The 27,745-nt window shown below is 54.0% G+C and overlaps 1 protein-coding gene across 1 annotated transcript in view; it reads right to left on the reverse strand.

Moving 5' to 3' along the window:
* The window catches only part of TANGO2 (transport and golgi organization 2 homolog), a 147,691-nt gene extending 121,880 nt beyond the window's left edge, over positions 1-25,811 (reverse strand). Inside the window, exon 1 of the mRNA XM_056821399.1 lies at positions 25,697-25,811. The gene's annotated coding sequence lies outside the window, so the exon portion shown is untranslated. The remainder of the gene's footprint in view (positions 1-25,696) is intronic.
* Between the last annotated feature and the right edge of the window lie 1,934 nt (positions 25,812-27,745).

The following is a 27,745-nucleotide window of genomic DNA, read 5'->3' on the forward strand; positions in this document are numbered from 1 at the left end:
TCTGCTCCACCCCCCCCCCCATATGGGACTTTAAGGTCTGCAGAACCCCCTCCTCTATTATACCTGCTCCCTCTCCACTTGTCTCTTTGGGGCTAACAGAAATAGCAGCGGCCATTTACATAGTGTTTTAAAGCTTTCCAAGCACTCTCTCTACACAACAACACTGCAAAGTAGGGCCTCCAGGGAATATTGTTCCCATTTTACAGAGGAGGACACTGAGGCTCAGCTTAAATGGCTCATCAGCAGTCACCATACTAGTAAGCCTCCCGGTGGGAGTTTGAAGGCGCATCTCCCCTGTCTTTGGTCCCCAGGCGACATCAGTGGCCGAGGCTCCTGGCTGCTGGGCTTTCCCCAAAAGCCCCTCTGTGGGGCTGCCAAATGAAGACTGCTAAGATGGCTTCACGTTCGGAGGCATGGAGGTGACCCAAGCTGGGGCTGGTGAGGTTCCGCTCGGCTGGAAAGACTGCAAAGACGACCCAGCCACGCTCACCGGGACAGAATTCAGCAGAGTCTCGGGCCGGCCATTTGGCATTGGAGTCTCCGGCCGCGGCAAGCAGGGAAATGAAGACAGAAGCAACGTGGCTCTCGGTCCTGCGTGGCCTCTTCCATTTGCGCAGGGACAGAGAGGAGGCAAAGGCGGTGCCAGGATGACGGGAAAATGCCATCTCTAAATAGCCACTTCCTGTGGCTACTCTGGACAAGGAGGCCCTTCCCTTCCTCTCTGATATGCTTGGGACACGGGCCTAGTGCTGGAGCCCTTCGAGAGTCATCGGCAGGCTCACCACAAACACACGTGGAAGACAAAGGGAAGATGCCGCGGAGGGGACGGAGGCAGCTCAGCTTCTCCTTGGTGTGGCCAAGGAGGGAATGGCGGCAGGGGCTTTTATTGCCCATCCAAAGGCAGGAAGAGACAGCTGATCACGGCGCACCTCAGGACACGTAACAGACTGGAAGGCAGCCCCCACCCTGGAAACGACAGCACTTTACACGCCGATGTGTGTTCGAGTCGACGAGGGGGCAGAGGAATTCTGCAGAGACTCTGCCGAGTGCCTCCAGGCGGGATCGCCCCGGACTCTGGTAGTGGGGGCTTCCCTCCAGCCCTGGGAATGGGCAGGACGATAGCCAACATGTTGGCAACAGTGGATGGGCAGGGAGGAGAGGGAGGCTCCGGGCCTGCAGAGCAGCCTCCCTGCCTGGCCGCCTTGTCTGCCCTCTTTCTTTGGGGCTCTCATCAGTCAAGCTTTTAGGACTTTCCAGTTCAAAGATCGTCCCCTTGAAGGGAAAAGGGATGCCAAATGCCAGCTGACTCCCTGGGCCCGTCTGTCCTTCCGTTCTAACCGTTCTGGGTCCCATTCGTCTGCCCACCTACGTGGCGGCAGTTCCATTCTCTTTTGGACGGCCCTCCCAGCGCGGTTTTAGCAGCAAACCCAAAGCGTTTCTGTGGCCGGAGGGGCCTGAGCTCGCTCGCTCTCCTCCTCGGCCTCCCTGGAGATCCGTGCCGTTCTCCGGCCTTGATCCCGTTCCTGGCTCTCGCTCCTCAACATCGAAGGGGAACGGCACAATCCCTGTGCAGAGATCTTGGCCTCTAGGCAGTTCCCCTTTTCCCTGCTCATCCAAATGCCTTCAGAACTCCATGCCTCCCGGGTTCACGTGGCGGCTTAGAATTGTCATCCGTGACTTCCTCATCGTCCGTCCTCTGAACTACCAGAAATCTGCTCTTCCCCAGATCTGGGGCGCGTGCCGGAACGTGCTCAGCTTTCCCTGGTCGATCGCAAACTGTAAGATGGAACACTAGGTTAGAAAGAGAAGGATCCTCTCCGGATTGGTGAGACTCCTACATATCCAGAATAGAATCAAGCCTTTCCCCGTTGTCGTTAACCCTCGCCTTCCCTCTTACAATCACACTGTGCATTGGTTCCAAGGCAGAAGAGTGGTAAGGGTTAAGCAATGGGGGTGAAGAGACTTGCCCAGGGTCACACAGCCGGGAAGTGTCCGAGACTAGATTTGAACCCAGGACCTCCTGTTTCCAGACCTGGCTCTCCATCCACTGGCCATCCTGCTGCTCCTGGGTGCTGTCTTACCTGGCTTCCTTAAGGTGTCACTGATGTTACTCTGGCATTCTCACCAATCAGATTCAGGGCTCAGCTAATCCAAGCCCCTCATCCTACAGATGAGGAAACGGAGGCTTATCAAGGAAAATGACTTTTCAAGGCAGCAACCACATTCTTAGCCTTTCTCCGTCCAGCACCACAGACGTGCAGTCGTCCATCGTGCCCTTTGGTGCTCCCTTCACCTTCAGACCCAAGCCATTGCCAGGTGTCAGGGAGACGACCTCTCTGCCATCCACCCCCGGCTCTGCTCGCACAGCCGTGCCCTAGTCCGAGCCCCGCCATCCCTTCTTGCTGGTCTCCCCGCCTCCGCTCTCTCCTCTCTCCAGCCCTGTCTGCACAGAGCTCCCAAATCCCAGCTGTGCCCAAGGCCCTCCTTTCCCAAGAAGCTCCAAGGACTTCCTATCGCTTCTCAGATCGACTGGCACCAACTAGCGCTGACTAGGTGCCTACGATGTGCCCAACTCTGGAGATACAGAGAAATGCACAAAACGGGCCCTGATCTCAAGGAGCTCCCAGGCTCCTGGGGACACCCCAGGCACACGACTGCACTGAGGAGAGCTGGCCAGGAAAAACTGGAGATTGTCGCCAAGAGAAGGCACTAAAAGTAAGGAGGCCGGGGAAGGCTTCTTAGAAAAGGTGGGACCTGAAGGAGGCCAGAGGTAGAGGTGAGGAGCGAGAGGATTCCAGGCATTAGGAGTAGCCAGTGAAAAAGTCAATGTCTTGTGTGGTGTGGAACAGCAAGGGGGCCGGAATCCCTGGATAACAGAGTAAGAAGACCGGAGTGAGGCCAGCTTGGGGAGGGCTTTAAAAGTGAGAGGAGTCTGTATTGGATCCTGATGGCAATAGGGAGCCACAGGAGGTTATTGACCAGGGAAATGGTCTGGTCAGATCTCCATTTCAGAAGCTGAGTGGGCAATGGTCTGGAGGCAGGCCCATCCACAGCAGCTAACAGTCCAGCTGTGAGATGATGAAGGCCTGCACCAGAAGGCAGAAGGGGGAGGTATGAGAGAGATTATGAAGGGGAATGAAGGGCATGGTCACAGAGAGAGGGAGAAGTTGAGAACAACCTCTGGGTTTGGAGCCTGGGGACCTGGGAGAAAGGCAGTGCCCTTGGCACTAAGAAATTAGTTCAGAAGAACAGAGGGCTTGGGGGGAAGGGGAAAGAGGAGTTCAGTTTTAGACATTCTGAACTAAGGAGGCTCCATGACAGGAAATTTAAGATGTCCAGCAGGCTAGTGGGACAGTCCGGCCATGAATTGGATGGAGGTAGATGAGGGCGTGGGCCAGGTCCCAGGTACAGTCAGGGGAGAGAAGGAGGCTTATGGGAGAGATGTTAGGATGATTCACTCTGTACACCTCCTTCAAAGGAATTTGAGGTGACAACATTTCTGATGGGGCCACAGAATATGATTTTAAAGCTATGGGTCTCCTTTGAAAAAATGTTCACATTTAATTTCTTTCCCCAATTACACATAAAAACAAGTTCTAACCTTTAAAAATGTTTTTGAGTTTCAAATTCTCTCCCACCCTTCCTTCCCTTCTCCCTCTGTGAGACAGCAAGCAATTTGAGATAGTTATACAGGTGCAGTCACGCGAAACACATTCCCCTATTCATTGTGTTACAAAAGAAAAGAAAACAAATACAAAACTAAAGAAAAATAAAGTTTTTAGGAGTCTGCTGTGGCCTGCTGTCAGACTCTGGAGGTGGACAGCATTTTTCATCGTAGGAATTATCTTGGATAACTGTATTGCTGAGAAGAGCCAAGTCATTTGCAATTGATCATTGTCCAACATTGCTATTACTTTGTACGATGTTCTCTGGTTCTGCTCGTTTCACTTAACATCAAGTCATGGAAGTCTTTCTAGGTTTTTCTGACATTGCCCTGCTTGTCATTTCTTATAGCACAATAGGAGTCCCTCATAGTCACACACCATGACTTGTTCAGTCATCTCCAAATTGAGGGGCATCCCCTCAATTTCCAATTCTTTGCCACCACTAAAAGAGCTGCTAGAAATGTTTCTGCACATAGAGGTCTTTTTCTTTCTTATGTCTTTGGGACACGTACCTAGTAGGTATTGCTGGGTCAGAGGGTACACATGCCTTTATGGTGCTTTCATAAATCTTGAAGTTGCTCTCCAGAATGGCTGGATCAGTCCCAACTTCACTAACAATGCATTAGTGTCTCGGTGTGCCCATGTCCCCTGCCACATTTGTTATTTTCCTTTTCTGTCATATTAGCCAAACTGACAGGTTTGAGGTGCTACCTCAGAGTTGTTTTAATTTGCATTTCTCTAATCAATAGTGATTTAGAATATAGAATAGGCCAAATGGTAAAAGAAGCACAAAAATCCACAGAAGAAAAAGCTGCCTAAAAAATGGAGATACAAAAGTTCACTTTGATGACTTCCTCTGAAAACTTCCTGCTCATATCCTTTGACCATTTGTCAATAGAGGAGCAACTTGTATTTGTATAACTTTGGCTCGGTCCTCTACATACTTGAGATGAGAGGTATTTATCATAGAAACTGACTGTAAGAACTTTTTGAGTTATGATTACTAGCTGTCTATTTTCCTCCCTCCTATTTCCCCACCCTTGTTCATGCTATTCTCTCCTTTTACCCTGTCCATCTTTAATTCTTTTTTAAGATGTTGTTTTCTTCAGTATTTTTTGTGCCTCTTTTTCCAAGCTTTAGGATATTTTTTCACGATTTGTGTTTGCATCACTCATTTCTTTTCCCACTTTCCCTCTATCTCTCATATTTGGTTCTTCAAATCCTTTTTGAGCTCTTCTCGGAATTATCTTGGGGCCTGACACCAATTCATAGTTTTCTTTGAGGCTTTGGATAGGGCAGTTTTGACTCTGTTGTCTTCTGGATTCTTATTCTGATCTTCCCTGTCACCATAGTAACCTTCTATGGTCATCTTTTTTTATTTGCTCCTTTTCCCAGCCTACTTCTTGAACTTTCCCTATGCATAGACACACATAATCTGAGGAGAGGGATGTTTGCTACCCTCCTGGCCTGTGATCGGGTCTGTGAAAGACTCTTTTGCCCCGTAACTGTGTCCCCAATCCCTTTCTGCTAGGATCTACGGGGTGCTGGGGCTGTTCCTCTCCCTTAGAGAAAACTAAGTCTGCATCCTTATAACGCCTGATCTCTCTCTTCCTTACCTTCTGACTTAGAATCAGCACTAAGTAGCCGCAGGCAGCTCAGTGGTAAGGGCTGGGCACTGGGAGAGTTCAGTCCAGGCTCACGTGGCTGAGAGGGGTGTGAGGCCCCATTTGAACCCAGGGCCTCCTGTGTCCAGGCCTGGCGCTCTCCACGGAGCCGCTCAGTCTTTTTTGAGAAGAGTTAAAGGAGGGTTAGGTGTGGCTCAGCTCCCTCACTAAGGAGAGCGGCCTTCCCACATCAAGGCTTCAAAGCCTGAGCCCTCGTTGCATTGGGCATCTGGGCTCAGCTAGCCTAGACGGGGCACCAAGAAGGCGGGCTGGAGCCCTGAACGAGGCTGGACGGCCGACAGCTGAAAGGCGCTCTGGGTGTGGGGCTGGGGCACCGCGCCCTTAGTCACAGCAGGGCTTTAGAAGGCGGGCACGTGTGCCCGGGGCAAAGGCGTCCACGGCCTTCCGAAGGAGAGGAAGGCGCCTGCAGAGGCCCCCTCTGAGCGGGGCCACGCAGAGATGGGAAAGTCCTCCCTCCCTCCATCCCTCCGTCCGTCCCTTCACTGTCTTCTCCCCAACGGCCGCCCATTGGCAGAACCAGGCTGGCTGCTGCGCACAGATAATAAGCTCCTCCATCCAGAGAATATTTACGTCACGATGACAACAAACGGACTTTCCTCCCTGTAAACTTGGGTGAAGAATGGAAGCTTCCCCTCGGCGGCCTCCAGGGAAAGCGAGGTTTATTCCTTCCTGAATGGGGACAAGCAGCCCCGCTCGATCGATCGAGAGTCCCCAGAAGAGCGGGAAGGGTCCCCACGTCACTCAGCAGGCAGAGAAAGGACGGCACAAAGGGGGACGGAGGGCACCGCGAGGGCAAGGCAGTTACTCTTCTCTGGGAAATGATAACAGCGGGGGCAGCTGGGGGGCTCAGTGGATGGAGCACCAGGCCTGGAGTCAGAAGGATCTGGGTTCCGATCCGGCCCCAGACACTTCCTGGCTCTGTGACCCTGGGCAAGTCACTTAGCCCCCACCGCCTAGCTCCTGCCCTTCTGTCTTAGAACTGACACTTAATAGCTCACATTTCTGTAGCGCCAAGAGAGTCAGGCACAATAACCCTGAAAGGTGGTCCGCCGGTCAATCATCAAACATTTGCTAAGGGACCACCCTATGGGAAGAGACGAAGGCTTGGGAAAGTGAAAGGGCTTTCGCACCCACAGCACACAGGCTTTGGGCTGTAAGCTGAGAGCAGAGTGACTGAGGGCCCGGAAGAGGAGGCAGAAGGGGTCTGGGATCCCCAGATGTGCAGCCGAAAGGGCCAGAGGCCCCGGGCTCAGCTCCCTCTCTACCTGCCCACTTTCCCCAGAAGTGACCGATTTCTGGCCATCGATCCTCCGGAATCAATGGTCTTTCCTCTCCTTTAGACTCTGAGCTCCGTGGTCGGGCCGCACAGAATCATGGGACATGGGAGAGGATGGGCTGTAACGTCCCAGAACTGACTCCAGGGCAGGCCTTTAGGAGGCACCCATCGTGTGCCAGACTCTGCTAAGCCCTGGGGAAGCAAAGGGAGAAGTCCCATTATGCAAACGGGGAAACTGAGGCATGGGCCCTCCCAAGGTTCTGCAGGTGGTAGTAATTAGCCGAGCCAGGGCTCCAGACCGTGCTCTTCCCAGGACCCTTCCCCGGTTCTCAGCCCATGCAGGGCCCCTCCGAAAGGAAAGCACAGACCTGGGCAGGCCCCACCAACAAGGACCCAGGGGTACCAGGGGAACCATGGGAGGCTGGGGGTGCCAGGGGATGCCATGGGAGGCTGGGGGTGCCAGGGGACGCCACGGGATGCTAGGGGATACCAGGGGATGTCATGGGTGCCAGGGGACATTGGGGGACACCAGGGGATACTAGGGGATGCTGGGGGTGCCAGGAGACACCATGGGAGGCTGGGGGTGCCAGGGGATGTCATGGGATGCTAGGGGATACCAGGGGATGTAAGGGGTACCAGGGGACATTGGGGGACACCAGGGGATGCTGGGGGTGCCAGGGGATGTCATGGGATGCTAGGGGATACCAGGGGATGTCAGGGGTGCCAGGGGACACTGGGGGACACAAGGAGATGCCAGGGGTGCCAGGGGACACCATGGGAGGCTGGGGGATGCCAGGGGCTGCTGGGAGACTCTGGGGAATGCCAGGGGAGGCTGAGGGATGCCAGGGGCTGCTGGGAGACTCTGGGGAATGCCAGGGGAGGCTGAGGGATGCCAGGCCATTAGACATAGAGCACACCCATCACTGGGGAGCTCGGGATGGAGGCATTTCTTCCCACACCTCCAACAGTTTCCGCTCTAATGGGGAGGCCACACGCCACGGACGGGTTAAAGGGCCGACAGTGGAGAAAGCAGAAGGGGTGGGCAGCCGATGCAAAGCCTGGGAAATGGAGCTTGGGGCGAGGGGGGGCACCGAAGGAGGAGGGAGAGGCTCGAGGGCCCACTCGTCTGGGTGAGCCCAACCCGGACCCAGGACTCCCACTAGCACCAGAGCGTTGTGGCTGCTGTTAGCCCTGTGGTGGGTGTGCCTGTCCTTCTGGAGGCCCACAGTGCCGTGAGCCGCCCAGGGTCACACGGCTGGCTCTGCTGGCTCGCCTCATTGTGTGCTGGCTGCGAATCGAGTGGCCGTTTGTGACTGCCGCCCAGGGGAAATGCTCATTTACAGGTTAATTTCTGGAACTGGACCCATCGCTAAGTCGGGCGCCCATGACCAGCAAACTCTATATTGAAGGGCGTTATGCAAACGAGACGGCGCCGAACTAGGCGCGAGGGAGAAGCCTTGTGAAGCCCTGGATGGCGATGGGAGAGCATTCGGGGCTTCCTGAGCAGCAGTTCAGGGAAAAGTGGTTTTCTCAGCTATTGGGAAAGAGCGAAAGGAAGAATGAGACAGACAACAGCCAAGACGAAAAGAAATTTCGCCACTCAGTGACTGGCCCAGCCGAGCGGCTTCTTCCCTGCCCACAAATGGGGAGGGGGAGGGGAGGGCAATGTGTGTTAAATGCGAGTAGATAAGCTCTGAATTCGAATCTGCGCTGCCCATCAGTCCACTGGTCAGCTCCAGAGAGGTCCCCAGGGCTGCGTGGGGCAGAAGAGATGAGGCTAGCCTACAAGGCGGAGCTGCTTTCTCCCCAAGCTGAGAGCTTAAAGACAAAAAGGACCCAGAGATACCCAAGACAAGCCCTGGGCACGCGGGTGCCTCCTGGATGAGTCCCAGCTCCTTGGATCTGCTGAGCAACTCCCTCAGGACTCTGGCCTATTGGGGAACGCTACTGGAAGAGGGCGAACATCCCCCCCGAAGGCCTACCTTCTCTGCATCAACACTGTGTATTGGGTCTGAGGCAGAAGAGGAGTGGTAAGGGACAGACAATGGGGTGAAGTGACTTGCCCAGGGTCACACAGCAAGGACGTGTCTGAGGCCAGATTTGAACCCAGAACCTCCCGTCTCTGGGCCTGGCTCTCCATCCACTGAGTCACCAGCTGCCCCCAATAGGGAAGACAACAGAGTCTGTGAGCCACTGAACTCAGTTAAGGGCAAATGCTAGAGTGGGTCATTAAGGAGATGAGAAGCCACGCTTGTATGGAGCCCGCCTGGCACCATCCACACGAGGTCATTGCATCGAAGGCACTCGCACCCCGTCAGGGTCTGTGCTAAGAGCTGGGGATCCCGGCGAAAGTGAAGCAAGGCCTGCCCTCAAGGACGCCTGTTGTGCTGGGGGACCCCCACGCGCGGGGAGCAGAGAGCACCTCCAGAACCAGGACGGGCAGTTTGGGGGGGCTGCCCTCGAAGCTCGTGGGCGGAAGTCTGGGCGGCCCGCAGTCAGAACTGCCAAAGGAGGGGAGGCTGCGACAGAGCCGCGAGCCCTGAGGGAGAAACGGGACATCTTACACTTAGGTTCACAAATCCGCATTGGCTGATGGAGATGTCGTGGTTTGGGTCGGTTTTTCAGAAAAAAAGAAAGAAAAAAATCCCTGGTTCTGGGGGGATCTGAGCAGCCCAAAGAGCAGAGCTGAGACTTCCAGCAATCCAAGGCTGAGGGGCAGCCCCTGGTCGGACACGGGTGCCGAGGATCCCTTTCAGGGATCAGCTGGACCTACGCCCAAGAGGCGAGTGTGCCGTCAGGGCAAGGTCCAGGCCATTGGACACGGGGAGGCCAGTGGTCGGTTTGAAGGGCCCCCGCGTCACAGGAAGGCAGCCCCCCCCCCCCAGCCCAAGGAGAGCCCCTTTTGGAACAAGGGGCCGGCCAGCTTTGGCTCAACTTTCTCTGGCGGAAGGCCTGGGGCAGGAACGGAACCCTTTTGGTTGCTGTTCTCTCCTGGGCAGCTCTTCATGACCGCATGAACTTGCCGGTGGCCTTTCCTGGCAAAGATCCCGGAGTGCTTCGCCATTTCCTTCTCCAGGAGGTCCCCACTTTATAGATCAGGAACTGAGGGTAGGTAGCTCGCCTGGGGAATCTGGAGCTTGGCCCAAAGGGCCGCCTTTGATCCAGCCAGTGTGTCAGTGAAGTTTTACCCCCCCCCCCCCAGCTGATCTGTCTGTCAATCACTCCTGACACACACCACATACTGCTGGGCGTCAGTAAAGGTCCAGGCTTGGGGCTGGAAGGGGGAAGCAGGAAGGAGCCGGACAGGGCAGGCGGGGGAGGGGGAGCAGGGGACTGGCTCGTCTGCCCTCCGATAGACCTTATAAAATGTGTATCTGGGTAGAAGTGTCGCTGCCCTGCTTACAGGAGGACCACGAGGTCTGCATCCCGCAGGGATAAAGAGCGGGAAAGGCCCTGCTGGGGCCCGTATACACATGCAGCTGCCCTTTCGGTGATGCCCCCGGATTGGCTGGCCGAGCCGGCGTGTACTGGGGCGCTGAGGGGTGGGCAGTGGGTCGGGCACTCTCAGAGAACTGATCCAGAGAGAAGGCAGCAGAAGCTGAGCACAGGCTGGCGATCCTCTCCTGTGACAGACTAAGACATGGCGACTATGGACAACCAGGAAGGGCTTAGCACAAAGAAAGCTCTCGGCCTCCAGAGGGAGCTGCTAGCCAGAGTGCCACAGAGCAGACTAGGCTTTATGAAAAAGAAATAATAACTTGCTCGGGTCACGCCCAGTAAGGGTCTGAGCCTGGATTTGAACTCGGGCCTTCCCACCTCTATCCGCTGCACTCCCTACTTGTCCCAAGCCGTTTTTCTGAGAGTTCCAATTGGAAGAAGTGGATATATTCCTGACCTCAAGCATAACCCTTCCCTGTTTGCCCCGGGGGAAGGGGATGTCGGAAGAGCCAGACCACCACTGCCCCGTGTTCCAGCCTTCTCATCTTAAAGCGTTTTCATGTTCCTACACCCTCTCCCCCATCTTCAACCCCTCAATCCATCCTCCCACGCCAGGATCTTGGCTCCTCCCCTTGCTTCCTGGCCTCCCTCCCCTCTGTGAGGGTCCTTGGCCTACGTCATGGGAAGAGAAGGCGCCTCTTCCTCTAGAGGTGGTTCCCGGCCATGGGACCCCAGGGAGGAGAGGATCCTGCTCACGCCATTCGCTCCAATGGATTAGGCAAGGAATAGAAGTAAGAAGAGAAGCAGCAGGTCCTGTTGGATGAAGAGCTCTGGAGAGCAAGAACACGCCTGGAATCAAATCCAGGCAACGAAAACAAGGCAGTGGGGCCAAGAGGACCCCAGGAAGGCTGGCGTGGCCTAGAATCGAGGCTCCCTGGGAGCAAGTTATGGCCCCTCTCTGGGCCCGCCATGGCTCGCCATATGGGAAACCGGAAGAGGGGAGGGGGGAGCGATGGGAATAACTGCTGCTGCTTCTCTCCTCCACATCCCACCAAAGTGGCCGCGTGCTCTTGGGCCTCTAGCACTGGTGAAGCCAGCCTCCCAAAGGCAACAGCCACGGTCTGGAGGAGGCTGTGACTAGAGGCCTGCTTAGAGGCCGGGCCATTGTCCCCCAGAGAGGGGCCAAGACTCGTTCCCAGACTCCCCGAGAGCCGCTACCCAGGACCAGCCTCAGTGAGTTCGGTGGCTTAGAATGTCCACACCACAGAAACTCTGGAAGAGCCCTGGCCAAGGTCCCGAGAGGCCAGGGTCCAGAAGGGGCGAGGAGCGCAGACGCCAATAAGAGCATGCCTTTCTGGGGTTTTCCATGGACTCTCCTGCAGCGCCACCACGTTCGGCCTTCTCCCCGCCGCCGCCATGCTCGGCCTTCCCCCCCGCCGCCGCCACGCTCGGCCTTCCCCCTGCCGCCGCCACAGGATTCCAGGCCTCCCTCTCTGGGATGAGGAGAGGAGAAGCTCCCCACAGCCGCTTTAAAAATGGCGCCAAGTCCTCCGTCTTGGCACCCATCACACTTAGGGGTTATTCTAAGACAGCAGGAAGGGTGAAAGAAGCTGCAGGCGGCCCACCACAGCCACAGCCCCCCAGCCTATGCCAGCCCACTGCAATTAGACTGGAAGAGTCTGGAGAGCTGAGTTTGCGGCCTCCGTGGTGGATGCAGGGCCCCAAAGAGGGGCGGGGATGCCAGGCCCGACAGCATCCCCAGTGTGGCCCCGTCAGCTTGTTGGACCAGGAGGTTTGCTGATAGCGTGAGAGTGGGGCTGGCTCCATGCTCTAACTAGGACAGGCAAGAAGGGCTCTGGGCACTCAGGAGCCTCGGGAGCTCAGAAATCAGGGGGATTCGTCCTGAGTGGCTGAGGATTATGAGTTAAAACAGGAAGTGACTAACCCCCTGAAAGAGCCTCAAAGGACACTCAGTCATAGTGAGCAAAAGAAAATAATCAGGGCGCAGCTGGATGGCTCAGTGGATGGAGAGTCAGGCCTAGAGATGGGAGATCCTGGGTTCCAATCTGGTCTCAGACACTTCCCAGCTGTGTGACCTTGGGCAAGTCACTTAACCCCTCATGGCCTAGTCCTGAGCACTCTTCTGCCTTAGAGCCAATACCAAGGTGAAGGTTTAAAAAAAAGAAAAGAAAAGAAAAGAATCAGCTAGAAAGGGAAACTGAGATGAAAGAGTCAGAGGGGAGAACTAAGAGAGGGCAGGCCCCAGAAGCAAAGGAGGAAAAGTTCAGGAGGTGGCGAGTCAGCAGTCGCAAAGGCTACATGGAGACAGTTGAAGAATGGAAACTGTCCAGGATTTGATGACTGGAGGTCTTGGAGAGAACCATTCTAGTCAAGTGGAGGGTTGGGAAGGCAAATAAGAATGGAATCAGAAGTGAGTGGGAGGGGAGGAAATGGAACCTGATTGGGGGGGGGGGTCAACTCTGTAAAAGGGAGGAAAAATCGAGCAAGAGCTTGATAATAACTCAACCAATAAAGGGTTTTTGGTGTTGTGGTTTTTTTTTCAAGAATAAGGGATTCCATGGAAAGGACCTTACTTTTTTGACAGCTAAATTAAACTAAGGCAGGTCCTACTAAATTGGAAAGACCCAACAAAAGACTGTTTCTTTGTTATCTGAGGGCTGGTTTAGCTAGGAGCAGAGAGGCTCACCCCTGGAATGTGTTGGAATGTGTTAGCTTAGAACCGTGTTGGTGAACGTGTGGCACACCTGCCTCACAGCATGGAGGTGGCTGCTCCCCTCCCCATCTCCTGCATGCCTGAGAACAACGTTCACATGCGCCGCCCCTCTGTCCAGCAGTCCAATGTGGGCACTTCTTTCCTCTACTGTCTGGGGCCACGTGGGGAGCTCACAGGCAGCTGGAAGGTGCATTTTGGGCATGTGACCTCTAAAAGGTTTGCCAATGCTGGGTTAGAACAACTCACAAGTACCATCAACCAAGTACATAACGGGGTGCCTTGGATTAAAGCAAAAATCCTTGGAAAAACCTTGAAGTATTATAGTAGGCAGCAGTGTAAACTCATGGGAAAAGCATTCCATTTGGAGTCAGAAGACTAAACCCTAGTCACCAATGTGACCTTGGGTAAGTAACTTAAGATCTTTGGGCCTAGGGGCAATGAGGTGGCTCAGTGGATTGAGAGCCAGGCCTGGAGTCAGGAGGTTCTGGGTTCAAATATGACCTCAGACCCTTCCTAGTTGTGTGACCCTGGGCAAGTCACTTAATTCTCATTGCCTAGCCCTTGCCACTCTTCTGCCTTAGAATTGGTATTAAGACAGAAGGTCAGGGTTTTATTTAAAAAGTTTTAAAAGATCTTTGGCTCTCCATTTCCTCATGCGTAAACTACAAAGGTTAGTGTAGATGGTATCGAAGGTCCCCACTCGTTCTAAATCACAGAATTTGAAGTATGACAGCGAATGGCTTAACCCTAACTTTCTATAAAGAAATATAACAAAAACAGGCAGGCAAATTGAATACAGAATCTCTACAAACCTTACATGGATCCCATGTAAAATATTTCCTTCTAATTACACAAAAAGGGATTTCAGCACCCGTAAAAGCTCCGTGTTTGTTGGGATAATCGACCTGTAAAAGGGTCCAGGAATCCCGTCCTGGGATCCTGCCAAGCTCCCGAGCCAGTGGATTGGGCTGGGGGAAGGAGGGCGCAGCCACAGGGCCGGGCTTCGGCAAAGGCGGCGACGAATCTGTGGTCTCGCTCCTCCTCCCTGCCACAGAGATGGCGTTCCTGCTCCGCTTAGCCCTGCGCGTTAGTCTGTGCATGTGCCACGTCAGGCCCAGCTCGCAAGGCCGCCCCACGCGGTTACGTGAAACCAGTTTAGACGTGGCTGCTCTGGCACACGCAGCCTGAGCCCAGAAAGAGGGCCCTGTGGGGCGTGCCCAGGCCCAGCCTCCTCCCGACTCCCCAAAGAGCCTTTTGGTAAAGGTTGGCCTGTGTGAGAACCGAGGCTCGGGCTAAGCTGGACGGCCCTCGAGGCCCTTTCCTGTGGCGAGGGAGGGTCCTGGTCAGTGTTTTCTAGGCCTGCTTAGGCCTCACTGCCACCGGGAGGTGTTCTTGGCTCCTAAGGGAAGATCCTCATCCTGATCGGAGCACGCACAAGGAAGATCGGGCGCCCAGGACCCCGAGACTGCAAGGCAAGCTTTCCGCAGAGGAGGGGAGGCCATCCCCCTGGGGAAGGGCTGGATAGGCTCCGACACAGAACCAAGGCGGCGAAACTATTTGTCCTCCTTGACGTCTAGAAATCGAAACGTGACCAGCTTCCTCCCTTTTTTAATTAACAACATTTTTAAATACCCCTCACCTTCTAAGGCAGAAATGTGGTCAGGGCTAGGCAGTGGGGGTGAGTGCCCTGCCCAGGAAGCATCTAAGGCCAGATTGGAACCCAGCACCTCTGTCTCTAGGCCAGGCCTGGCTCTCCACCCACCGAGGCATCTCGCTGACTCCACACATTTTTGTTTAGTTGAACTGAATGCACAAAGTCCTACAACGTGGCATTCAGGTGGACCTAGATTTGTATAGGCGGTTCCAGCCAATACAAACTCTGGCAGATTCTAGCCCATGGGAAAGGATTACAGAACATTCCACAAACATTCGAGGTCCAAAGGACTGAAGTCTGGCGGCGTCAGCTCTCTGCAGCCCATCAGCCTAATGACTTCGCTAAGTGCGGGGAGGTGCGTTGGGGCCATTGACAGCGTGGAAGAGGAGTTCTACCAGGTGCCCCCCGGAAGACCCTCAAAGCAAATCCGTCTCTTCTTGGTGACTCGGATGCAAGGGTGGCCCCAGAGAATACTTCAGAAGCAAGAAATGAAGAGGACAAAGGCCTGCACAGTACCCAGAAGCCTCATGATCAGCTGCTGTTAATAAAGTCTTTAAGAAAAGAGCCAAGATGAAAACGTGGGATTTATCACTTGTCTATTTGGGCACATGCTTGGGGGTTGGGTTTTATAAGATGTTTCATTTACAAAAATGAATAATATGGAAATGTTTTGCATGATAATACATGTAGTACTCAAATTAAATTGCTTGCTAGCCTGGGCAGGTGGGGGGAGGGGGGGAAAAGGAGGGAAACAATTTGGATCCTATAAGTTTGGAAAACTAGTGTGGAAATGTGTTATTAAAATAAAAATAATAATAAAATTAAAGTAAATTTTTAAAAGAGCTGATCTATTAGATAACAAACACGGAATAACATCACAAGGAATGAAACCAATATCTCAATAGATAGGAAATAATTGGTTATTGATGTGATGGTCATTTATTGGTCAGCTGTCAGCACACATCAACTCATTAGCACAAAGATGAATAAAAGAGAAGAGAAGGCACACACACACACAATTAAAACAACTCCAATCTGACCTACACAAACAAGGAGATTGAAAAATAGGACGTGAATAAAAGAACAGACATTGACTCAAATTATTATTTCCTAAAGAAGTTTAACAGATACAATTTAATCTCCATGATAAAGGAGACCCAAAGAACCTAAAAACGGCCTTAGTCAGCTAAAATCTGCTCTTCTTTGCTTGCCAAGAGATGCAAAAGCCAAGGGTAAAATCGTGTAGAATATAAAGTCATTTATAAAACTTGACAAAGGAGGAGGATGGACTGTCACGAGCGGGATCATCTTAGAAATAGCAAGGAAGAGTGAAGCTGAAATAGTTATTTTCCCACCGCCTTGATGGTCATCTCCCCTTGGACACTGATAAAGAGTCCCAGGCTCCGAACCCAAGAGCTAGGGAAGATCAGTGCTCCCAGATGGTTGCCCACAGCCTTCATCCTAGCATGCTGCCCTTGGGGGGACACAGCCACATCTACTGAAGAGTTTTTGCCACCAAAGGCTTTGGCACAGTCAACTGATTAAACATCAGAAACCGACGGGATTCTTGTCACTGGAAACGGCATTAAAAATAGGCCTTACCACCGGCTTTGCTGCTCCCCCCAAAGACCACGGGCCCTTTTGGTCTGACTTGCGGATAAAATCTGCCATATTGGTTATCTTCCTCCATGAGGCTGTGAAGCCCTTCGGAGCAGGGACTGAATGACTTTTCCATTTGTGTTTACAGCCCTTCGCACTGTGTTGTATACAGTAAGAAATGCCTCATTCATTCGCTCACTCAGGAAATTGAAAGATATTTCTACTTCCAGCTTCTGGGGAAAAGGCAATAAAGACGGACTCGGGCCACATTTGGAACACGCAAGCAGAAGGATAGCTTGGGGAGAAAAAAGACTCCAAAGGAGGGGCCTGAGGAAAAGAAGGCCGATCCAAGCAGAAGGAAGCGAATAGAGGAGCAGAAGTGAAAATGAAGGCCTCCTGGAGGAGAAGGATGCAGGCTGAAGGAAGGGAAGGCCTTGAAAAGAGAGAAGGGAAGAGGAGAAAGAGGCGTCGGTAGCCCTTCCACAGCTCAGGGGTCAGGGGTCTGGCTCCCCCGTGACCTGCAGAATCTACGTGAAACGTTTTGGCCTTCCCTACGTACCAGAAAAGAACCTGAAGTTGGTCTTTTCCTTTTACGGGGCGTTTCTTGCGCCCTAGTGTCAAAGCTGGGTTCAGTCTTCTCTCGGGCTATCTAGTTTGTAAACTTTTCCGGGCTATCTGCTGGCCTTTGCGCAGTCTGTGGCTTCTGCAGAGCTCCCCACAATGCCCATGTCACTCCTAGGCCAACCCCGATAGGTCAAAGCCCAGATGGGGAAGGCTGCAAAGCGGAAGGGATACCTGTACGGCGAGACAAGGTAAGCGCCAAGAAGAGCCGACAAAGGATGTCAGGCGTGGCTGTCAAGGTGTTCCAGAAAGGTAGCTGACGGGACCCGTAAACCTTGGCCAGCCCACAGCTCCAGGGGAGCTTCTGGCCAGAAAGATGGCGCCCAGGGCCGCCCTGTGCTGTGCGCACACCAGGCTCCGGGTCACCGTGACGGCACTCCACGCCCCGGCCGGCCTCCCGTCTGGCCCCTCAGAGAAAAGGCCCATCTCGCCACTCTCCGGGCTCTCCCGCGGAATGAAATGTTCCTCGAAGGAGTGGGAGCGGGCTTTGGTGTAGAGCAGAGGGGAACGTCCGGAGCGGGGGCTGGGAGCCAGAATGGGAAGGAGGGCACGAAGAAGCAGGGGCCCTCCTAAACGGGCGAGCTGTGCCCGCTGCAGACGCAGCTGCGACCTGCCACCCGAGAACGGATTCTGTGACTCGCCGGGGCTCCCAGCATCACAGGAGGACCCCGAACGGCCGCTGGAGGCGTCCTCCAGAGGGGGCCCCCTCCTGCCTGGGACCCTCAGGCAGCGGGCACAGAGGGAGGCCGGGGGCAGGACGCGTTTCCACGCTGGTGGAGAGGGAGGCATCTGAGAAGGGGACGTGGATCTCCAGAGCAGGGCTTCAAATCCAGGAATGACGAGGATAAGAATGGGCAGGCCTGGAGTCGGGCTCTCCACACGGGAGGACCCTAGGATAGAGCTAGTAACTAGCGAATACTCGTAGAGCGCTTGCTATGGGCCAGGCCCTGTGCCGAACGTGGCACAGTGATGTCATTTGGCAATCAAAACCACACTCGGAGTTGGTGCTGTTATTATCATCCATCCATTTTACAGATGAGGAAACCGAGGCACACACAAGGGAAGGGACTTGCCAAGGGTCACTCAGCCAAATCGAAGCCCAGGACATCCTGTTCAAGCCAGCCAGAGAGTCTTTACAGGCAACACACTGAGATCACTTTCTGGAACGAGAGCCCTGCCAGGCTTGGTGGCCGCCTGCTCTCATTAGCCAGTGACTCGAGGGACAAAGAATGGGGGTCGCCGTTACTGAGGGGCTGCAGAGCCCTCTTTCGAATCATCTCCATCACTGCGGATGCTTTGGGCCCACTTCTCACCTGCTCCGACGTCGTTCATCTCACAGGAAGGCCAAGAGGGGGCTCCGCGCTGTGGGTTTGGAATGATTAGCATCATCTGCTCCCAGTTTCATCTGTCTACTGCGTGATGGCGAGTTTAGTGCAAACTAGACAATAGAGTGTGTAAATGGGCTCCAAGGGGGCGCTCTAAGGGGGCGCCCTTGCCAATCCCCCACTTTCCCTACAGGAGAGCTGGCTGCCAACGTCAAACCATGTGCCAAGCGTGAATGAAGCTTCATTTATTTTTAGATGAAAAGCCAAGCAGGAGAGCCCGTGGTTTTCCTTCCATCCCAATGGATGATCTTGTCGACTTTCCCATTGGGAGACGGCCGGCCTAAAGAAAATGGTGTGGCCACACAGGGTACTCTCCCAAAGCTGCGATTTAGAAAGAGGAAGGAAAGGTGCAGGAAGCTCTACAGTACTGGCCAGGGAATGGCATATGAATTCAAAGGGCTGGCACGTAAGCTCAAAAGAAGTGGACGCTGGCTGGCGAAGGCTGGGGCACCCAGAAAAGCTTTGTTCCTTCAAGCGGGGGTGGGGGTGGGGAGAATTAAATAAATAGGAGCAAACTAATGTATAACAAAGAGAATGAAGGGCTGCCCAGTCATTTTTTTAACCCTTTATCTTCTGTCTTAGAATTGATACTGTATATTGGTTCCAAGGCAGAAGAGTGGTCTGGGCTAGCTAGGCAAGGGAGGTTAAGTGACTTGCCCAGGGTCACTGAACTAGGAAGTGTCTGAGGCCACATTTGAACCCAGGACTTCCTGTTTCTGGACTAGGCTTTTAATCCCATTAGTCACTTAGCTGCCCTATTGCTTAACTCTTGTATTGCTTTCGTTTTCTCTGCCAAGAAAATTATTTCTGAACAGGAAAGACGGGACAAAAATGTCAAACGGGGTGTGACAATGAAACCATAATAAGTCCAGAGACAGTAATGGAAGACCTGGTTGTCCTTGACCAGTTCAAGGGACCTAGCTAAGGTAAACTACATCCTAGAGCACATATGTGGTGACTTCCCAGTGTAACCCAAACCAAATTCAAATGTAAATGGATAATATTTAACAAAAAAAGTAAAAATACAGGAAAACATATAATATTCCATTTGAAGACCAAGTTAACATGCAGGGATCCTTCTGTAATGGTTAATGGCCGCCATTTCTCTGAGTTGGCTGGCCCTCGCCTAGAGAAGCAAAAGGCAGGTTCCTGAGCCATCACCGTCACTGACCTTGGAAAGATCTTGGACACCTGCAGAAGTGCCATAGGATTGGAAAAGGGCAAAAGTTGTCCCCATATTCACGAAAAAGGAAAAGAATCAAGACCGCAAATGACAAGCCTGACCCAGGAGCCTGACCTCCATTCATGGCAAAATTCTGATAACAAATCATGATCATTCTAGATTCTGTCCATTTGGTTTACCAGTACCAGACACCAACCACCGCTGCAGCCTAGCGAGCCTAAGAGCTCTGCGGGAGAGAAAGATGTATGGCGAGCCAGCCACACCACCACTGCCACCTCCCTGCACCCTTCAGATCTTGGCCCAGAGAATTCAGGGCCCCCATGCCCAAGCACCTGTGGTCAAGGCTCCTTGGGGTCCTTTTCCCCACCCAAAAAAGGGCTCTCATCTACCCCTTCCACCAATTGCCACTGACCCTACCCTGGCTGGCAAGACTGAGGATGCCAGGACCACCAGGCCACTGGCCCTGCTTGTAGCCACTGTACACAAGTCCTGGTCTGTGCTCCGGCCCCCACCTCCTCAGGAGCTCCAGAGACCAAAGACCCCCCAAAGAAAGGCTTCTCACCCAAGTCCTAGTCCTATCAAAAAGCTCAGCATCAGAACCAAATATGGCTTTTAATGGGAAAGACACTAGGGGCAATGTGTTACTATCGAAAGGCTTTGCCACTGAACCCACTGGACTTGCAGTTGAAACCTCCTAAAATACATGTGTTGTCTCCCCCAGTTAGAATGGGGACTCTGGGAGGTGGCATGGTGAACTTTTCTATCTGTATCCCCAGCATTTAACACAGAGCTTTATACACAGGAGGAGCTCAATAAATGCTTTTTCTTTCATTCATTCATGCATTCATTCATGCATTCATTCATGCATTCATTCATGCATTCATTCATGCATTCGTGTTAGGCAAGAACTGGATAAAGCCTGTCATGCTGTTCTAATGGATAAGAGGGAGACATGAGAACTGGACAAAAACACAATTAGGCAGATGCTGCCTCTTGAAGGGATGGCCCCAAAGAGAAGCCTATTTAATGGCACCAGGAAGTCTCTGATGGAGGGCCCAGGAAGCTGGGACTGGCTCGAAGCTATTCAATGTTTCCTGAATGCCTCGGTGGAAGGTGTGGAAGGTATGGATGGAACGAGCCAGCAGGCCTGACTAGCAGAGTCTGCTAGAAGGCTGGACTGAAGAGAAGAGGGCAGCCTCTCAAAGGAATCAAGTCTGAGGGGGGTCTAAAAAACTGGCTTTCCAAGCCCCAGGTGAGCATCTACCACCAGTCTGACCCCCACTCTTTTGAGGTGACAATTCCATTGAATGAAGAACAAGACCTAAGGCTTATTTGCACTCTGGGAGGATCCCAGAAGTCCCAGCTCCCAGGCTCCCAGAAGACCTGCCTCTGGTCCCCCGTCTCCTGTGACTCCAGGCTCCCAGAAGACCTGCCTCTGGTCCGCTGTCTCCTGTGACTCCAGGCTCCCAGAAGACCTGCCTCTGGTCCCCCGTCTCCTGTGACTCCAGGCTCCCAGAAGACCTGCCTCTGGTCCGCTGTCTCCTGTGACTCCAGGCTCCCAGAAGACCTGCCTCTGGTCCCCTGTCTCCTGTGACTCCAGGCTCCCAGAAGACCTGCCTCTGGTCCGCTGTCTCCTGTGACTCCAGGCTCCCAGAAGACCTGCCTCTGGTCCGCTGTCTCCTGTGACTCCAGGCTCCCAGAAGACCTGCCTCTGGTCCCCCGTCTCCTGTGACTCCAGGCTCCCAGAAGACCTGCCTCTGGTCCCCCGTCTCCTGTGACTCCAGGCTCCCAGAAGACCTGCCTCTGGTCCCCCGTCTCCTGTGACTCCAGGCTCCCAGAAGACCTGCCTCTGGTCCCCCGTCTCCTGTGACTCCAGGCTCCCAGAAGACCTGCCTCTGGTCCCCCGTCTCCTGTGACTCCAGGCTCCCAGAAGACCTGCCTCTGGTCCCCCGTCTCCTGTGACTCCAGGCTCCCAGAAGACCTGCCTCTGGTCCCCCGTCTCCTGTGACTCCAGGCTCCCAGAAGACCTGCCTCTGGTCCCCCGTCTCCTGTGACTCCAGGCTCCCAGAAGACCTGCCTCTGGTCCCCCGTCTCCTGTGACTCCAGGCTCCCAGAAGACCTGCCTCTGGTCCCCCGTCTCCTGTGACTCCAGGCTCCCAGAAGACCTGCCTCTGGTCCCCCGTCTCCTGTGACTCCAGGCTCCCAGAAGACCTGCCTCTGGTCTGCTGTCTCCTGTGACTCCAGGCTCCCAGAAGACCTGCCTCTGGTCCCCCGTCTCCTGTGACTCCAGGCTCCCAGAAGACCTGCCTCTGGTCTGCTGTCTCCTGTGACTCCAGGCTCCCAGAAGACACTTGCCTCTGGTCCGCTGTCTCCTGTGACTCCAGGCTCCCAGAAGACCTGCCTCTGGTCCGCTGTCTCCTGTGACTCCAGGCTCCCAGAAGACCTGCCTCTGGTCCCCCGTCTCCTGTGACTCCAGGCTCCCAGAAGACCTGCCTCTGGTCCCCCGTCTCCTGTGACTCCAGGCTCCCAGAAGACCTGCCTCTGGTCCCCCGTCTCCTGTGACTCCAGGCTCCCAGAAGACCTGCCTCTGGTCCCCCGTCTCCTGTGACTCCAGGCTCCCAGAAGACCTGCCTCTGGTCCCCTGTCTCCTGTGACTCCAGGCTCCCAGAAGACCTGCCTCTGGTCTGCTGTCTCCTGTGACTCCAGGCTCCCAGAAGACCTGCCTCTGGTCCCCCGTCTCCTGTGACTCCAGGCTCCCAGAAGACCTGCCTCAGACCTGGGCTCAGGTCAAGCCCATCAAATCAGAGGGACTCAGAAAGGTGACGTCCCTGAATGATCAGTTTGGGAATGGAGAGCAAACAGGTTCTTCTGCCAGCACGGATGAGAGAGGAAGGAGCTCAGAGCAGGGGCTGGCACGCTGCTGGTTCTCTGGCCCTGGAAGCCAGGTGAGAGGAGGTGGCTTGTGAGTGTGAGTCGGGAAGGGCTGGCCTAGGGGACGAGCAGGCGGGTGAAAGGAGCAGCAGCCAGCCACCTGCAGCTGGGCCTTTGTCTTTTTCTGACCCACTCTCTGAATTTGTTTAATAAATAATGATTGAGATCCGGTCTCAAGAGAATTTTAATCTCAACAATTGAATGAGGGAGGGAGGCACAGCTGGAGAGAGCATGGCTTCCACTGAAGGCTTTCAGGGACCACAAACTCTACATGTGGCACAGCAGCCAGAAAAAACAAGCAACGTAAGTCTGGCTGTGTGGGGAAGCATCATGGCCAGAGTTGGAGGTGGGGAGAGGGGAGGAAGTAAGCATCTATTAAGTGCCTACTATGTACTAAGTGCTTTTTACAAATAACATCTCATTTGATACTCACTACAATCCTGAGAGAGAGATGCCTTAATTAGCCCCATTTTGCAGATGAGTTAAATGACTTGTCCAGGGTCACACAACTGGCAAGTGTCTGAGGCCATATTTGAACTCTGATCTTTTTGACTCCAGGTCCACCTTCCTGACTCTATTTACTGTAAACCACCAGCTGGCTGGGGGGGGGGCAGTGAGGAAAAAGAGGGCACAGTAAAAAATCCCACCATCCTCTGCTATGGTTGAACCACACATGGAGTGCTGTGTTGGGCACCAGTTTAGAAAGGACCATCCATGAGCTGGGCAATGTCGGAAAGAGGGCAAGTGGGATAATGAAGACCATTAGATCCCCTCGTGTGGGGTCAGTGTAGACAGTTAAGTGGGAGAAGCTAAGACTTAGGGAGGAAACATGAGAGAGACAAAGGGAGAGGGAGAGAGAGAAGGAAGAAAAGCTAAAGAAAGGGAGTTAGGGGAGTACAGAGAGGGGGAGAGAGAGACGGAGGGAGGGAGAGACAGAGAGGGAGAGGGAGAGGGAGAAGGAAGAAAAGCTAAAGAAAGGGAGTTAGGGGAGTACAGAGAGGGGGAGAGAGAGACGGAGGGAGGGAGAGACAGAGAGGGAGAGGGAGAGGGAGAAGGAAGAAAAGCTAAAGAAAGGGAGAGTTAGGGGAGTACAGAGAGGGGGAGAGAGAGAAAGAGGGAGGGAGAGACAGAGAGGGAGAGGGAGAGGGAGAAGGAAGAAAAGCTAAAGAAAGGGAGTTAGGGGAGTACAGAGAGGGGGAGAGAGAGACGGAGGGAGGGAGAGACAGAGAGGGAGAGGGAGAGGGAGAAGGAAGAAAAGCTAAAGAAAGGGAGAGTTAGGGGAGTACAGAGAGGGGGAGAGAGAGAAAGAGGGAGGGAGAGACAGAGAGGGAGAGGGAGAGGGAGAAGGAAGAAAAGCTAAAGAAAGGGAGTTAGGGGAGTACAGAGAGGGGGAGAGAGAGACGGAGGGAGGGAGAGACAGAGAGGGAGAGGGAGAGGGAGAAGGAAGAAAAGCTAAAGAAAGGGAGAGTTAGGGGAGTACAGAGAGGGGGAGAGAGAGAAAGAGGGAGGGAGAGACAGAGAGGGAGAGGGAGAGGGGGAAGGAAGAAAAGCTAAAGAAAGGGAGAGTTAGGGGAGTACAGAGAGGGGGAGAGAGAGAAAGAGGGAGGGAGAGACAGAGAGGGAGAGGGAGAGGGAGAAGGAAGAAAAGCTAAAGAAAGGGAGAGTTAGGGGAGTACAGAGAGGGGGAGAGAGAGAAAGAGGGAGGGAGAGACAGAGAGGGAGAGGGAGAGGGGGAAGGAAAGGGAGGGAGAGAAAGATGGAGAGAGGGAGAGAGGGAGGCAGCGGCAGCGAGGGAAGGAGAGACAAAGGCAGAGGGAGGGATTGTTGGCCCTAGAGAACAGAACTAGATAGAGCTACCCCAGGGCTTTATATCGGCTTTATACTTAAAACATTGTTTGGTTGAATTGAATGGAGCATGAGTGGGGGCAGTAAAGAGGTGGTGAGGGCTGGAGCTAAGCGCAGTGGGGTGGCTCCTTGCGGATGTTGCAGGGCAATGGCTTGTTCAGGTCTGGGCTGAACCCCAGCCTTGGAGATCCTTCCATGTGTAGATCCTGTGACTTGCCCAAGGTCAGACAGGAAGAAGTAGTTGAACTGAGCCACAAAGCAATCCCAGCTGCCTTTGCCTCTCCTACCTGCACAGAGCCCTGGGATTGACTTATTCCCCCAGAGACAGCCTGGCAAAGTGGCTCGTGTGCTGGTCTCAGGAGTCAGAGGCCTGGGTTCAAATCCCCCCTGACTCTTATTCATCCCCCAGACTTGGCTTCCTCCTCAGTAAAATGGGAACTGGGGGAGACCCCATTTGTAGAGAACAGCTGATGTCTGCTGTTGTCACCTCCTCCCTCTGGGTCAGGCTCCCTCTACTATGCACTGTATGACTCGGGGAGTTCTCTGAACCTCACCAAACCCTCCCGACCTTCATGAAGGGGCGGGGCTCTGGGCTGAGGGACAGCTTCCGTAATGCCCTCAGAAACTTTAGTGAGTTCTGTAAACGCCTATTTTAATCATGACAATTCACCGTGTAACTTCTCCCCAAACCTCAGTTTCCTCATCTGTAAAGCGGGCTAACTCCCTGCATTGGGGTAATCGCTGGCCCGGCAGAAGCTGGCCGGCTCCACTTAGTTCTGCCTGCCTGCCTCTTGCCCAAGTCCCTAACAGAAGCACTTCCTGCAGGGACGGTCCTTAGTAACAAGCGAGAGGCAGGCTCGCCTAGCGGACAGACCGCAGACCTGGGACTCCGGGGGGCGGAGACAGCCGCGGCGAGAACGTCTCCAGGTACGGCACAGCTGGCCAGCGATCGCCCCAGTGAAGGAAGGGGACGGAGCTCCGTGGCCCCTCCCGCCGCCGCCGCGCCAATCCCGCCCCCTCCCCGGGCGTCAGTTTCTTCAGGTGTTTTACAATACTTCGCAACAGCGACTTACAACGTACCCGAATATAATAGCCAAAGTAACGGAACCCAGTCCAGTGTAATGTTAGTGTAAACACACGAGAGAAGGGCGACACCCCTAACCCCGGCTGCCTGCGCAGGGCTGCGAGGACAGACGCTCCAGTGAGATAACTGAGAGAAACTTCGGTAAGGCACTGGGGAGCCACAGAACTACCGCCGTCACAAGGACAACGGCGCTATGGGTAAAAGCCTGGAGTCGGCAAGACCCGAGGCCGAATCCAGCCCCAGACACGTCCTAGCTGTGTGTTCCTGGCCAAGTCTCTTGGCCCAGTCTCAGTTTTCCTGCCTGTGAAATAGGTATGATGACGCCGATACTGCCTGCCCGCCCCTCCCTCCCTCCCTCCTCTGGCGAGGGTGACAGCTGGAGCCGCTGCTATTATTAGGACCTCGAAGGTACACAATCCCGGCCCTCCGCCAGGGCGAGGAGTTCCTCAAAGCGCTTTCAGGTATCCTTTAAAGCGACATGGAAATGCCAAGAGTCAAGGGACCGCTTCAGATTGGGGCCAGTCCCCGGTCCTCAATTTCCCTGTCAGTGCTCCTCCGCCTACAGCCCATGGGGACCGGCCGGCCTACACACTCACCTCCTCCTCCTCCGCCTCCGCCGCCGCCGCCGCCTCCGCGCCGTCCCCTCCTGTCAAACCCACGCCGACTTCCGGCCTCCCTCTCTCGCTGCCGCTGCCGCTGCCGCTGCCCACCGCTCCCGGGACCGTTCACTGGGACCGCCCCTGACATTCTATTGGTGTGCTGGAGGAGGAGGCGGGGCCATGCACTAAACTCAGAGCTCTATTGGTCACCACCACCGCCGCTCAGCCAGCTTCGTGCTCCGCCTCCCTGCCCTCTGGGCCGAGACTCGAGCCGGCGGTTGACCCCGGGTGCTTGGAGGAGGCGTGGCCTGGAAAGGAGGCGGGATCAGAGGGTGGGGCCGCTAGGTGGAGGGAGCGGGGCGGGTGGAGGGGAAAAGGAAGAAAGGAGAATGGAAATAGACTGAACTGTGGAGGAGGGAATCAATCACCAATTAGGGCAATCCACCCGTCCTGTGGAGGGAGGGGGAAAATGGACCCGCGTGAAGGGAAATCTACCCTACTTTGGGGGGAATAAACCATAAATGAATGAAGCACACCTGGTCATGGAAGGAATGAGGGAAATACACCCAGCTGGGTGAAAAAGAACCTTCTGAGAGAGAATAAACCCAGCTGAGAGGGAAATAACGGCCTAAGAGGAGAATAAGCCCGATTGCGTGTGACGGGATGGCGACCCCCATTTGAGGAGAATAAACCCCGAATGAGGCAAACAAACCCACTTGCAAGGGAAATAAGCCCCCATGAGGGGAATAAAGCCAATTGTTGGGAAAATAAACCTGGCAATGGGGGCACTAAACCCTGAATGAAGAAGACTTGGCCTTCGGGGAAATTAGCCCTAGTGAAGGAAATAAACCTGGAATGAGGGAAATAAACTCAGTTCAGGGAAAAATGAACCCTCTGTGAGTGAATAAACCCGGCCGAGTGGGAGAAAAACAGCTAGGAGGGGAATAAACCCAACATTGGGGGAAATAAACCGAAATGAGAGCAATAAACGTGGCCATGGGGGGAACTAAACCCTGAATGAAGAAAATCTAACCATGGGGGAAATTACCCCCAATGTGGGAAATAAACCCAACTTGGGGAAAATATTCCCTGTTTCAGGGAAAGAATTCTGATTATGGTGAAAATAAAGCTAACATAAACCATCTATGAGGGAAATAAATCTATCGAGGAGAGGAGGGATCGTTTGTGCAGGAAGTAGCCTACGGGAGGAAATACATCCACCTAAGGAGGGGGTGGGAGGGAGTTCTTCTATAAGAGAAATAAGCCCATCCACAAAGGAAATAAAGACCACTACTGGGGCCAATCCTCTATGAGAGAAATAAGCCCACTAATGACAAGTGAGGTGTGGGGTTCCTTGTCTTTGAGGGAAATAACCTCAGCCACAAAGAAAAGGAAACTGAGGGCAAATAAGCCCAACTGTGTAGGGTAACCCGGTCTGGGAGGGGAATGGACCCATTTATAAGGGAAACCATCTGGGAGCTAAATAATCCCATCTACGAGGGAAATTAGCAAGTCTCTGAGGTAAACAGAGCCAACTGCGAGGGATGCCGCTCTGGGAGGGAAAGCATTCTGGGGTTCTATTCAATAATCCCATCTAGGAGGGAAATGGGGCTGTGTGTGAGACTCCCTATCTGTGAGAGATGCGAACCTCTCTGAGAGACATAAATCAGCCGGTGAAACCAGGCTTGTCCTAGATTTCAATACATAAACCCTTCTGGGAGAGTTCCCGGCTTAGCAGAGGGGGCTGAGTCTCCGGGGAATTCCTCTTCCCTAAAACAAAGCCCATCTGGGAAGGGCCGCCCTCAACGAGGCGCCTCTACGCTGAGGAATGCCCCATCCCGGAGGGTCTGGGATGGAGAGCTCCGCTCTGAGGGACTTTCTGAGAGGAGCCTGGTCTCTGAGGAACGCACCCTCTCCAGAGTAAAGCCTCGGTCCGGTGTCTGGGAGGTCCTTGGTCCTGAAGGGGAGGGAGCATCATTCCCTCCAACCCCACACCTCACGGCTCAGGCTATATCACTGGGGGGCCTTTAGGTGGCAGTGAAAAAG

The sequence above is a fragment of the Monodelphis domestica genome, chromosome 3, assembly GCF_027887165.1.
Source record: "Monodelphis domestica isolate mMonDom1 chromosome 3, mMonDom1.pri, whole genome shotgun sequence".
NCBI lineage: Eukaryota > Metazoa > Chordata > Mammalia > Didelphimorphia > Didelphidae > Monodelphis > Monodelphis domestica.